This window comes from Mytilus galloprovincialis, chromosome 11 (assembly GCF_965363235.1).
Source record: "Mytilus galloprovincialis chromosome 11, xbMytGall1.hap1.1, whole genome shotgun sequence".
Taxonomy (NCBI): Eukaryota; Metazoa; Mollusca; class Bivalvia; order Mytilida; family Mytilidae; genus Mytilus; species Mytilus galloprovincialis.
Window position 1 is genome coordinate 56,484,514 of NC_134848.1, and position 12,844 is coordinate 56,497,357.

General features: G+C 33.2%; 1 pseudogene; it reads right to left on the bottom strand.

The window, feature by feature from the left end:
- Window positions 1–6,693: 6,693 nt before the first annotated feature.
- LOC143050828 (uncharacterized) lies at window positions 6,694–12,041 on the bottom strand (annotated as a pseudogene).
- Window positions 12,042–12,844: the final 803 nt, after the last annotated feature.

Here is a 12,844-nt window from a genome sequence, read left to right on the forward strand (position 1 = left end):
AAATTAATTGCTCCCGTAATGTCCAGTGGCAAATATGTCATGCATATTCCCGACGAGATACAAAGCGTATTGGCCTGAAATAAGATAGAGTTAAACGTAAGCTGTACTAGAAAGTTAAGCAGTTGAATCTCAACTTAAAGACTTATACCGGATTAATAAGATCCGCGAGGTACAATAAGCAAACAAGCAAACAAACGAGATTTTTTAATGAATTAATATCACCCAAGTATCTTACATCATTATTTCTCGTTGGATAACAATTAAGAATGCATGAATTGGTGTGTAATTATTGAAACTGGTGCTGTCGAATAGGTGTCCCGCGTATACATTTTTTCCAAGCCCATGTTCATGATGTTTGGTAACAATTGTTTTTTTTATGAATAATTCATTACAAGGTAACGTCAAAACCCTATAATTGAATACAAAATAAGAAAGAAATACAAAACAATTAAATTAAACAATGTGCATTTATTATTTTTCAATATGATATAACTTTGAATCGGATTGTGTATGTTAAATTAGTTTATAAAAGAGGGGTGAAAGATACCAAAAAAGAAAAAGACAAGCATTCTGTATGTATGTGCCTATCCTAAGCCAGGAGCCTGTGATTCAGTGGTTGTCGTTTGTTTATGTGTTACAAATTTGTTTTTCGTTTATTTTTTGTACATAAATTAGGCCGTTAGTTTTCTCGTTTGAATTATTTGTATTGACAAATCATACTAATGCTATTTTTAAATTGAAATCTGTCTAAGATTTTTGTATGTATTATTGACAGATGCAGATCGGTGGCGGTGGGTGATAATATTCAAACCTTGTGGCGCCCCTATAACTTGTTTACATAAAGTCCCATTAAATTGGAACTCATTGTTTTCCAATATAATTTTTGCAAAAGATATTAGATCTGATTTGTTTGGTACTTTAAACTTATACTTCGTTCGAACAATTTTATCTAAGAAATTCTTGGTTGTATCTAGCATGTCTAGTAAATTGTCAATGTTCATGTTTGTATACATTGAAGTTACATCATAGGCAATTAGGTCTTTGACTCTATCCTATTGATATAATCTTTTGTGTCTTGCATGTAAAACTCTAGTTTCCTCAATAAAGGTTTTAATATCAAATCTAAAAACTTTTCAATTCTTCTGGTTGGAGAATTGCATTTATTGATTATAACCCTGAAAGCACAGCTAATTCTCCTATTTTATACCCATCTATTTTGATAGCTTCTAATGAGTCTTGCCGAATTTTATGTATCTTAGAAAGAAGGTACATGTATCCATGTTTAGGATTTTTGCAGTCACTTAAGAAGTTATAAGTGTGCTCATCAATTTTTTTGTTTGTAAATAGTTTATTTGCAATCTTTGAAATAGATCTAGTGATAACCTCTGTGTTTGTATGATTTATTTTCTTGTAATGATCACCGTTTTAGTGATTAGATCCTGCATTAATATAATCTAGTGTGTTTACTACCATAGTTGTGTTGTTTTTATCTGTCTTAGATATATAGATGCTGTCATCTTTTATAAGACAAGTACACACCCGTGATATCGCGGGTCCGTGACTGAATTAAAGTATATAACTATGCCTAAGCTATTGTCCTATATTAGGTATCTTAGAAAGTCTTGCTGATTGCTGAATAAAACTACAATAGGGAACAATTTGACAATGATTGAATTTAGTAGTGTCAGCCCTTTGATTATGACCCGTGTATATTATAGCAAAATTCTAAATACACCGTTTGGTGGTGCGCCTGTCAAATGCGGAACGTACAGATAAGGTAATAGGTAACAGGTGAATATACTATTGGTATCGGTATCGTATTCGACCCGGAACTTGTTAATTATTGGCAATATTAATTATGTGGAAAACAAAAGGGTCTGGAGTGGTGTTATTTTTAATCTACACTATTGTCCTATATTAGCTATATATAGAGTTGAATTCTTTGATTTGTCGTTTTTACCCGATGACGGCTGACAAATTGGACCTCGTTATTTTAGTATTATAGATAATTGGAAGCTGTACGCTCTGCTAGTGTTAGGTTGTGTTTGAACTGTTTAACCTTTAATCTAGAAATTTCAAGTTTTGTATCAGTTATGTAACATTTAAGGGCATTGTTTCCGTTAGGAGGAATATGCCATGTTTGTAAGTATAAAGGATGGATTTCTTTAATTGTGTTCGTAGAGTAGTGAAATTTACATCTCAATTTTTTAGCTAATTCTAGAAAATCCTTCATGATTTGTTTACGTATGTAAGTACCTGAAACTTAAGGAGTAGGAATACACTTCATCCCTTTTCCCATGAGGAGGTATTCCTCATTTGTCAGTAGTCTACACAAACTTTTTGCAAGATTCTTCTCGAATCTTTCTTGATTTGTACTTGTTATTTAGATTACGGGTTTTAAGTTTTTCCCGTTTTCTTTTGTTCCTATATCTACAGGAACTTTTAAATCTTCTGCAAACAATTCTAACAGTAAGATTAAACTGGAAAGACTGTTTGCAGAAGGAAGAGCAGCATATGGCAAGCATGCACAATGCACAACAAACTATTAACCAATAGACGCTTAACAAACGATAACACACAGGTGAATGAAAAGATTTGATATTTCCAATTATAAGATAAACACATAAAATCCAATATTATAACAAATCCAAGTGAGATAACGCAGACAATAAATATTACATCATAGATATAGCCTCACAACAGGAGGCTACATCTCAGGAGTCTATTTTTTTCTCTATATGATTATTATTACACTAAATGGGCAGGGATTTTTCTTCTTCTTCTAATTTTATAAATAATCTAAATAAAAGGTATTCACTTCTATTACACTTGAATATTCTATTCAATATCTATATAATATTTACATGTGTTTAATCTAAAACCTTCAATTCATATCCAGGCTGTTAATATTACCATGCATACCTTTTTCTGATTTACAAAACAAAATAGAGTAATTGAACTAGAGCAAAATGTTGGTCTGACAACCCTTAATTGTTTTGTTATTTGTCCTTGGTATGTCTAAATTTCCTATGAACCCACAGATCTTTGGTGATAAATCTTGTGGTTATTCTTCAGGGTGTCACTACAAAATATGGTGCAAAGTTAAAGAAAATTAAGGACCTTAATTTCCAGAGCTTTCCAAAATAAATGTGACTAAAAGGTTATTTATTCCTTGGGAAAAAATTGTTATTTTTTTCGGGAAAAAAATCGAAGTTTTTGAATAGTTTATTTATAATCAAATGCGAGACTACCTAAAACCTGTTATGCGGGATGATTCTGAGTTGTTTTTGTGTACTGAGCGACAGCATTCAATCCATTGCCGTGACTGAATTCTTTTATTAGCTTTCTTCAATGGCTTTAATGGCTTTTCAAATTAGCAAGAACTAACCGGTAGCAATTCCTATTACTCGAAATGTCGTTTTTAGGCAGTCCAGCAAAATACATGTTTAAGAGGCAATAAATGACTTAAAATAGAGTTTACGAAAATCCTCAAAAATACTATGCCAGTTCCAAGTCAGGATTATTTTTTTTTATCAATAGTTTACGTTTTTCCCTGTTCGTTTTTTAATTTGAACATTTTCCCCCTATTCTTTTATATTTCAGATCACCTGTTTTTTTTTCAATTCTTTTTAGTATTTCATGAAAAAAGTGGGGCAAAAGATACCAGAAGGACAGTCAAACTCATAAATCGAAAATAAATTGAAAACGCCAATCACTATTTCCATCTTATTCTATATTCTTCTTTTTCGGTATTTATTCTGCATTATTCGCCAATAATCCTCTTTTCAACCGAAAAAATATCAAAGATATCATGCTGATAATTTTCTAAACTAGACACCCGTTTTGTCTACAGAAGACCTATTGATGGCGCATGATTTAAAAAAAGACCAAAAGCAAGTACGAAGTGTAAGAGCATGAGGTATTCGACCAAAGCCGGATGGTCCCAATTATCATTGGTTAGTCCTGAAAACAAACTGAATTGAAATAGTTCCTGTTTTATATATGCTTTTCTAACCCCTCCCCCCTAATGGTTAAAACTTTTACTGTGACAGTCATGATTTCCACTTTCACGTTTTGTTTTGTATGGTAGGAGAAGAAAACATTTGTTTATCCAATGTTTCATCCCCTCAAAGCGCCCCATTGCTATGTACACCAGTCAGTGAAGGTTTTCTTCTTCTTCTAATTTTATCAATAATCTAAATAAAAGGTAACCACTTCTATTACATTTGAAAATTCTGTTCAATATATATATATAATGTCGAACGAACAAATCTGCATTGAATCAAAGGGAAAAATAAATCTTTAGATAAATAAAAATGAGGTGTTTTTAATAACGGTCTAATTAAAGTATATGTCCAAAGGAAATTAGCATGCCCTTCAAATGCCACTCCTAATCGAAATCTTACCAAATTATTAATTTATGCTAATCGGTACCTAGTGAGGAATATCGCAGTTGTTATCAAGTAGTCCGGTGTTATATAGTTATTCTTCCCCCATGCCAGATTTCCCCCCGGGGGAAAAACTGGCATATGGCAAATTTTCCCTGGGGGAAAATTTGGATCATTGCTATTATTCCCCCGCGGAAATTTGGCAATACGTATACATATAGCCACTTTTCCCCCATGCCAGTCCCCCCCCCCCCAGTATACCTTTCACTATATATATAAGTTTGAAAATTAAACCCTGGGCATACAGTATTAGAATTTGATTTTTTATGCTGACAAGTTTGTATCCCTCAACGGGATTTGAACTGCCCAGCGCTCTAGAGCACTTGACTACATCCGCGGCTATCTAAAATATAAACACGATTGTGTAACATCCATATTTTCACCCCATTACGCTGAGGGGGGGGGGGGGGGTCTGGATAATGCCAATGTTTTCCGGAGGGAAAATTAGACCGATCCAGTTTTTCTCCTCGGAAAAATTGGCATGGGGGAAGATTGGCTATAGGACACCGGTCGTTTCTATGATTTTGGCGTTTGTTTGTGCTGTACTTCAATGTTTCTGTTGTTCCGTTGTTTTCCTTTTATTCCTGTTATAGTTGATTTGTTAATATCAACATTTGCAGAGGGTAATGCTTCTATTTATTTCGTAATGCTCCAGTTTCTTGGTGAGTCCAATCAAAACGCAAAAAAAAAAACAAGTTCTGTTTAGTAATATTTTTAAAACAATTGTTTAAGGTACTCAGCTTTATTTTTTTTTTGGTTTGGACAAAAACTTTAGTATATAATCATGTTTCTTTCGCCGATGTTTCTACCTCGAATATTCATAGGACAATTCATCTTTTTTTAAACCAGTTATATGTTATGTTATAAAGGCATGCATTGACTATCGATGGCATGTAATCCAAACTTGATTCAAACAGTATGTTGACAATGATTTTAATAAATGAGAATGCAGTAGAGTTTGTTTAACGCGATGACATCAACGAAACACCAAATTGGTTCAATCTACTAACTTAATGTTAATATCATGTTCTTAGTATCTATGAAACGGACATTATCATGCATCTTCAACCTTGATGATTGATCTATAAAATGTGTAGATGTCAGGTCAACCATGTCTGATAGATATGCACATATTGAAATGATCACAACGAAATATAATCATTTTATCACTCATAGAAAGTGGGACAATCACATGAGAAAAAAATCGATGAACAATCATAAAGAGTTCAAGGACTATAGGCCTATGAAATCCGTACAATAATTGGGAAGCAATCACTCCTGTTTGTATATATAAAAAAAGACGATGTGGTATGATTGCCAATGAGATAACTCTCCACAAGAGACCAACAATGACACAGAAATTAACAACTATAGGTCGCCGTACACCCTTCAACAATAGCAGAGCCCATACCGCATAGTCAGATATAAAAAGCCTCGATTTGACAATGTAAAACAATTCAAACGATAAAACTAAAAACTAACGGCCTTATTTATTTAAAAAAACTTAACGAAATACAAATATGTCACACATAAACAAACGACAACCACTGAATTACAGGCTCCTGACTTGGGACAGACACATACATACATAATGTTGCGGGGTTAAACATATAAGCGGGATCCTAACTCTCCCCCTAACCTGGGACAGTAGTATAACAGTATAAGAAAGTATATAAGAACGAACTATCAAAATTAGTTTACTTGCTTCCCATTTGTCATCCGGGCCAGTTCATTATTTATTATGCGGTATGGGTTTTGTTCATTGCAAGAGGCCTATAGTTGTAAACTTCTACGTGCTTTTTATGTCTGGTTGAGAGTTAGCTGATTGGCAATCATATCACTTAATTACATATATACAACAATCCTTTGACCTAACATTCCACTTATATCTGATTATCCACTCAATTGATTGACCATACAGGATTCGTCGACAATTAATAAGATGTTTTTGGACAAAAACAGTTCAAACTTCAATGATTGGCATACCTTGGATCTAATGGAGGTCAACACACATTGTAGAGTAACTTGTTTGTCTCTTGGATATTGCTGGTCACCCAGAAGATAACATAAAATGGTTTGGAGTTTTCGGAATAAACTTGCAGATGTCAAGTTGGTTCAATATTCAATATTCATGATATTAAACATTCAACATTCAAAATCTTTCATAATATTAAAACATTTTCTTTTTAATTTAAAAAAAAATCTTTTTCAATATTATAAACTTTCAGAAGAAAAAAAGAAAATAAATGTTAATGTTAAGCTTTAATCTAGCGAAGTCCATAACAACAATTGACAAATGCATATACTGAACACAAAGGGAAACTCGTTACTTTCTTTGGAATAAACAAATCTATCTTTTATAACTTTTTAAAAGCGATTAATTGAGTTAAAATTTGGCAAGCGGCATAATTATATCTTCTTTCTGAGAATGAAAATATCAGTCCGTTTTTTTTTTCATGGAATATCTATGCTTTTTGAAATTGTACCAATCCATTATGTTTGTCCCCTAAAATTTTTAAACCATTCGATTCAATAAATTCCGCTCTATTCTGAACTCCCCATCCGATGCCGTTTGCAGCAGCAGGTTCACGTGACATGCTACAAGGGAGACAAATAAATGTACTAAACACATACAGCATTGCAGCACTTTAATTGCCTTGATTCTTTTTATGGTCCGAATGTACGCATGGATCTACCGCAGATACAATACCGTCATCCTTCAGAACCCGTTTGATGTCAGTAATACTTAAATTTGAATTTGGAAGGTCATGAAATACATCCACCATAGTTATCCAATCGATTTTATTTTGTCCATGACTCTTCCAAGTGGTCATGTTCAAGTAAAATAAATTCGACATTGGGTATATTTTCCTTCGCTTTATTCTCCTTGGCTTTTTCAATTGAATTTCGATCAATATCCACACCGTATACTTTGGCATTGGGTAAATGTTGAGCTAATTTTATGGTTAAACTCCCGGGACCACATCCAAAATCCAAAACATTGGTTATTGTATCTTTGTGGAAAAAAAGAACATTAAGTTATTAATAAGTATACCTTGAAACTAAATAAGTTCTTTTTAGCATATAATTTGAAAATTGTACTATTATAACTACAGTTGCAACTCCGAAAAGATTTTAAAATCTAGCGATTGGTTGTGTGTTGTGTTTCCGGGTACTTTTGTGTGAAGTATATATATCCTTCAAACGATTTTGTTTTGAACGTATATCTGTTAAACGTTATTTTCGCTATGTTTTAATGCATTTTAAATTTTATGTTTTCAAACAATTAAAGTTGATAAAGGAAATGGACATGGGGAAAATGTCAAAGAGACATCAATCCTACAAATAAGCAGATAACAGCCGAAACATACAATGGGTCTTCAAAATCCCGCACCCGGAGATGATCCACAGCTGGCCCCTAAATAAAAGTCTGTACTACTTCAGTGAACATGGACTATAAATCATATAAACAAACTAAAATTTAAAAAAAAAAAAATACAACACTAACAGATGCCAGAGGCTCCTGACTTGGGACAGGCTAAAAAAAGAGGCGGAGGTAAACATGTTTTGTGAAATCTCAATCCTCCCCTTATACCTCTAGCTAATGTAGGATAAAGAAACACATAGCAATATGCACAGTAAAATTCAGTTGTAAAGAAGTCTGATGTCAAAAAAAGTAACAAAAGAATCTAAGCAAAATGACAATGAAACATAATTTAACAAAGGACTACTAGCAATTACTGACATGCCAGGTCAAGACCTCAATTAAATTGATTGAAAGATAATGTCTTCATCATATGAAAATCAAGTACAATCCCTTCCGTTAGGAGTTATCAAAGGTACCATAATTATAGTTGAGTATCATACCATCATATAAAAGATGAAAAGAACATAACCTGTATTATGCCTGCAACAACTGGTTTTGGAATAAATGTATTTAATTCTGATGCAAAGACCCTACGTGTGAATCAATATGTAAACTAACATATGCAAGCCGTAATGATCCTTAAGTATTGACATATGTCTTAGAAAATACATTTGTGAATATTTAATTTACTATGCACAAATATACTGCATTTGATTGTGAACCTTATTTTCGACATTTATCATGTGTCTGCTATGTTAAAATGACTGTTAAAGTGTACAATTAAGCGGGGAAATTTGTAACGGTTTATTCAGTAATACTATGTTTTATTTGGAAAGTAGACAGAAATTATTTGTTTCCAATATGTAAAATCTTATCAACTAACCACGGAGATAACATAAAAATGCTAAGTTATTAAAAACAGACACCTTTAACCCTAACATAGTAAATAGTTTTAAACATTTTCTTAAATTCAAAGTCATCTTTATTCAATACTCCAATCTGAAAGAACTACACAGGTTTAAACAATAATGAGATGTGGTTTCATTGTCTGAGACAACAACCAACCAGAGTCAAAAGGACAAGAATGTAAAGACTGGTTTAAGAACGGGTTTCATCAAAGGCCAAAACTCATACAGTATAGTAAAATCAAACATAATCCCAACATCATAAAATGTGTAATGAAACAACGGTCTGATTCAGGCTAAAAGGTGGACGAGGTGGTCATGCACACTGTTAGTATTTTATGTTTTGATTTGAAACATTGAAATATTTTTGGACATGCGTGTGATGATATCAAAATAAATAACCTTTTAATTTCTGATTTCCTTTGTTTTTAAAAGCTTATCAGTAACATATGTTGTGTTTGCTTTAGTCTCATTCCAAAGAATGAGAAACAAACATGACTTTGAAATTATCAATATATACATGTACCTGAGTCCTTGTATCCAACCGGATATACGTTTTCATTAATCCATTTACTATCACATGAACGCGTGATAGCGTATTACAAAAAAAGCCACATTGTTAACTTTTTATACATTGTGATTGGTATGGAGAGTTGTATCATTGGCACTCATACAACATCTTCTTATGTATATATACATTTTGTACATTATTTGCTGCTTAGTATAATGCTATTTGTAATTTAAAGATTAGCTAGATAGAGACTTATTACAAAATGTAGAACCGGTGGTCCGACAATCGGAAAGTTAGCGACAAAAAGTAATAAGTAAGCTAACAATCAAGAAGACAGCAACCATTGATTATGATCCGTTAGCTAGCGACCAAAAAGGATCAATAATATATCAGTCGAAATCAATTAATAAGGACCAGTAAGCTAACGATCAGTAAGTAATGGACCAATAAGGACCAGTTAGCTAACGATCTTGAAGTTAGCGACGAGTAAGGATTAGTAACCCATCGACTGTTTTAGCTTTAATGGGCGTACGATTGTTACGTTAGCAGCAAATAACAAACAGTTTAAAACACTATCTATAAAAAAAAATCCATTATCTTTCCTTGTCTATATTTCAGTAAAGATATTGTGCATTTTTTTTTTAATTTTAGCGTTTTGTAGACGAAACGCGCGTCTGGCGTAAGCCGTGTAAAATTTAATTCTTACTCATTCAAAGCTCTTATTCCTTTTCCAGATTTGGCTACACTGTAAGTCATTTTATAGTTTGATAAGGTTTTCAACGTTTGTGTTAGGTTTAAGAACAATAAGTTTGGCCTCGAGCATGACTGAAGAGACCTTAAGTGTCGCAATGTGCATCTGGTGAAATGACATTGGTACCGTGAGTAGTATTTCAAGAAGGGATACGATTAAAACTTCACAAAATGGTTAATGTACCATTTGTAGTGTAATATTTACAGTATAAAGTTCAGAGAGAAAAAAAAGCTTATTGGTATACCTCAGTGAGATAGTATCCAACATTTTAATTAAAAGTGGGAGATATAATTTACCTTTCGGTCCGTCCTCTTTAAAACATTCCAATAATGAGGAGGTATTCGCAGCTATAAGGGGTAACACACTGGCGAGACCACTTGATTGGGTATGAGGTTTGCATGCTTCTGGTATAAAGTATGTATCATCGGGTGTAATACTAACAAACCCAGCAGCGGACATACATCCTAACCATTCTCTGACATATCTAAGGGGAAAGAGATAAAAAAATCGGTTTAAACTTCTTGTCTTTTCTTGGGCTTCTATTCTTCAAGTGCCATCACTGTGTAAAAATATTATTCATAACACATTTATTTAAACTAAAACGTTTTTGTCGTATCACAGGGGTTGTCTGACTGTTTTATCTCAATATTCCTGTATATAGATATAGGAAGATGTGGTGTGAGTGCCAATGAGACAACTCTCCATCCAAATAACAATTTAAAAAAAAGTAAACCATTATAGGTCAATGTACGGCCTTCAACACGGAGCCTTGGCTCACACCGAACAACAAGCTATAAAGGGCCTCAACAACAACAAGCTATAAAGGGCCCCAACAAGCTATAAATAGTCTGTTAGCACTGATGTTTCGCGTTCGAACTACAAATGCGACTAGTGCGCGCAACTCCGATTTTAATTAAGGAAAATTGCCTATTACTAACCGCAGTTCTGAGAATCTCCCCGCTCACTTCGGATTCTGAGAATCTCCCCACTCATTTCGGATTCAATCTGACCCCCACAAAAAAATCGGCTTTAAGTTTCAAATAAATCAATCAATCGAGATTTCCAATTAAAAAGTGTAGATGCATAACGTGTAAAATCAGTGATGATAGTCCTTTACATCCATGCAATGTTTGCCACTGAGAATTAAGAAAACACGATTTAAAAAAACTCTAATTGTTTGAACGTTATTTTCGTTTAGATAATGCTACTTGTTAAATTAAACCTTTAAATATATTTCTTGTATGACTGACTTCTAGATTTGTAGTTGGGTAGCTGTCTCATTCACGTTAACCCAAGAAATAATTTAATCCATAAGTTAACGTGACTGTGTATTATACAAATTAATGGGAAAAAACATCTCTCTTAATCTTAAGAAATTACTGATGTGAGTTATGAGTAATAATAATGATCCTGCCATACTTTTGCATTTATATGAATAAAATAACACTTCATACATGATGTACGTCGACCTACGTGTAAGTTCAATTCTATAGTTAACTTCGTCAGGGACGACCAAACCCAAAAATTATCAAAGCCAAGTTTGAATATATACGTAGAAACGTTTGCAGCTGTATGACCACAAAGGAAAAATAAAAAAATTATAGCCGTATTCATATAATTCACTTCATGTGATATGAGCTTTGCTCATTGTTGAAGTCTATAAGGTGACCTATAGTTTGTAATTTCTGCGTTTATTTGGACTCTTGTGGAGAGTCATCTCATTGGTAGTCATACTTCATCTTCTTTTTTATATTTACACGGGATGTGATATGCTTGTAAGATATGAGAGCCGACATTAATATCTTACCTAACCCCTCTGATAAATTTGAAAAGGTTATGAGCTGAATAGAATCCAAGTTATATCCATACCTTTCTTTCAATTTGCACGATACAGCGAGCTCTGATGATGTTACTGGCGAAGTGAATTTCTTCAGTGAATCAAATAGTCCTAATTTATGACCTATTGCTATTTCTAAAGCAATAAAACCATTCGTCACAGTTGAGGAAAATGTTTCTGCATATTTCTCAGGTTCCATTACGAGACTTCTTAGTAATAGACAAAGATATTTTATTAAATAATACCGAAGATGAATCAGTTCGCATACAAGTAAGATAAGAACTTCTTAAAAGTGATTTAAAGGATGCAAGTTGGTTACAAATTACCAAGGACATGTTCCACTATAGTTATTATCACTAGCCGTCAACTTTTTTCACGATCTGACATTACCGAACGAGACTAGTGCTTCTATTTACGAATTTGTACTTGCAAGAGCAACATGACGAGCACGGCATATGGAGTGGGATAATTATGCTTTTTCATCCGTGACATCTGACCATTCCGGTAACATTTTTAAAGTAGCAAACTAAACCTTATTAATTTCACAAATAATAACCCCTCTCGATTTTATTTATTGGCAAATAGCACCACAACCTACAACACAATGAAAACCATTATTTTTTGCTATAGATATGTTTTATTACTGCATTTTATTGTATTTATTTTATTTAATGTAATAAGTGTGTTGACTTTAGTAGATCGTATTATCACAAATATAGCTGACATACATGTAGTATTAAATTTGGCAATACATGTATAAGGTATAGGCAAATATATGTAATAAAAAAACCGGATAGGGTTTACAGAATAAGTGGTTCGAGTACACATTTATCGTCCTTTGATTTTCGTTGTCCCCTTTGATTTTCGTTGTCGACGAATATAGTCCTTAGTGTGGACAGTGTGTTACTTGCCAATTTTTGTTATACCCCTTCCAAATTTATTTCTCCATGTTTTATGCCTCATATAGCAATTTGGGGGGTAAAATGACCCTGTAAAAAAAGTTGGGTCATAAATATTAATGTAAA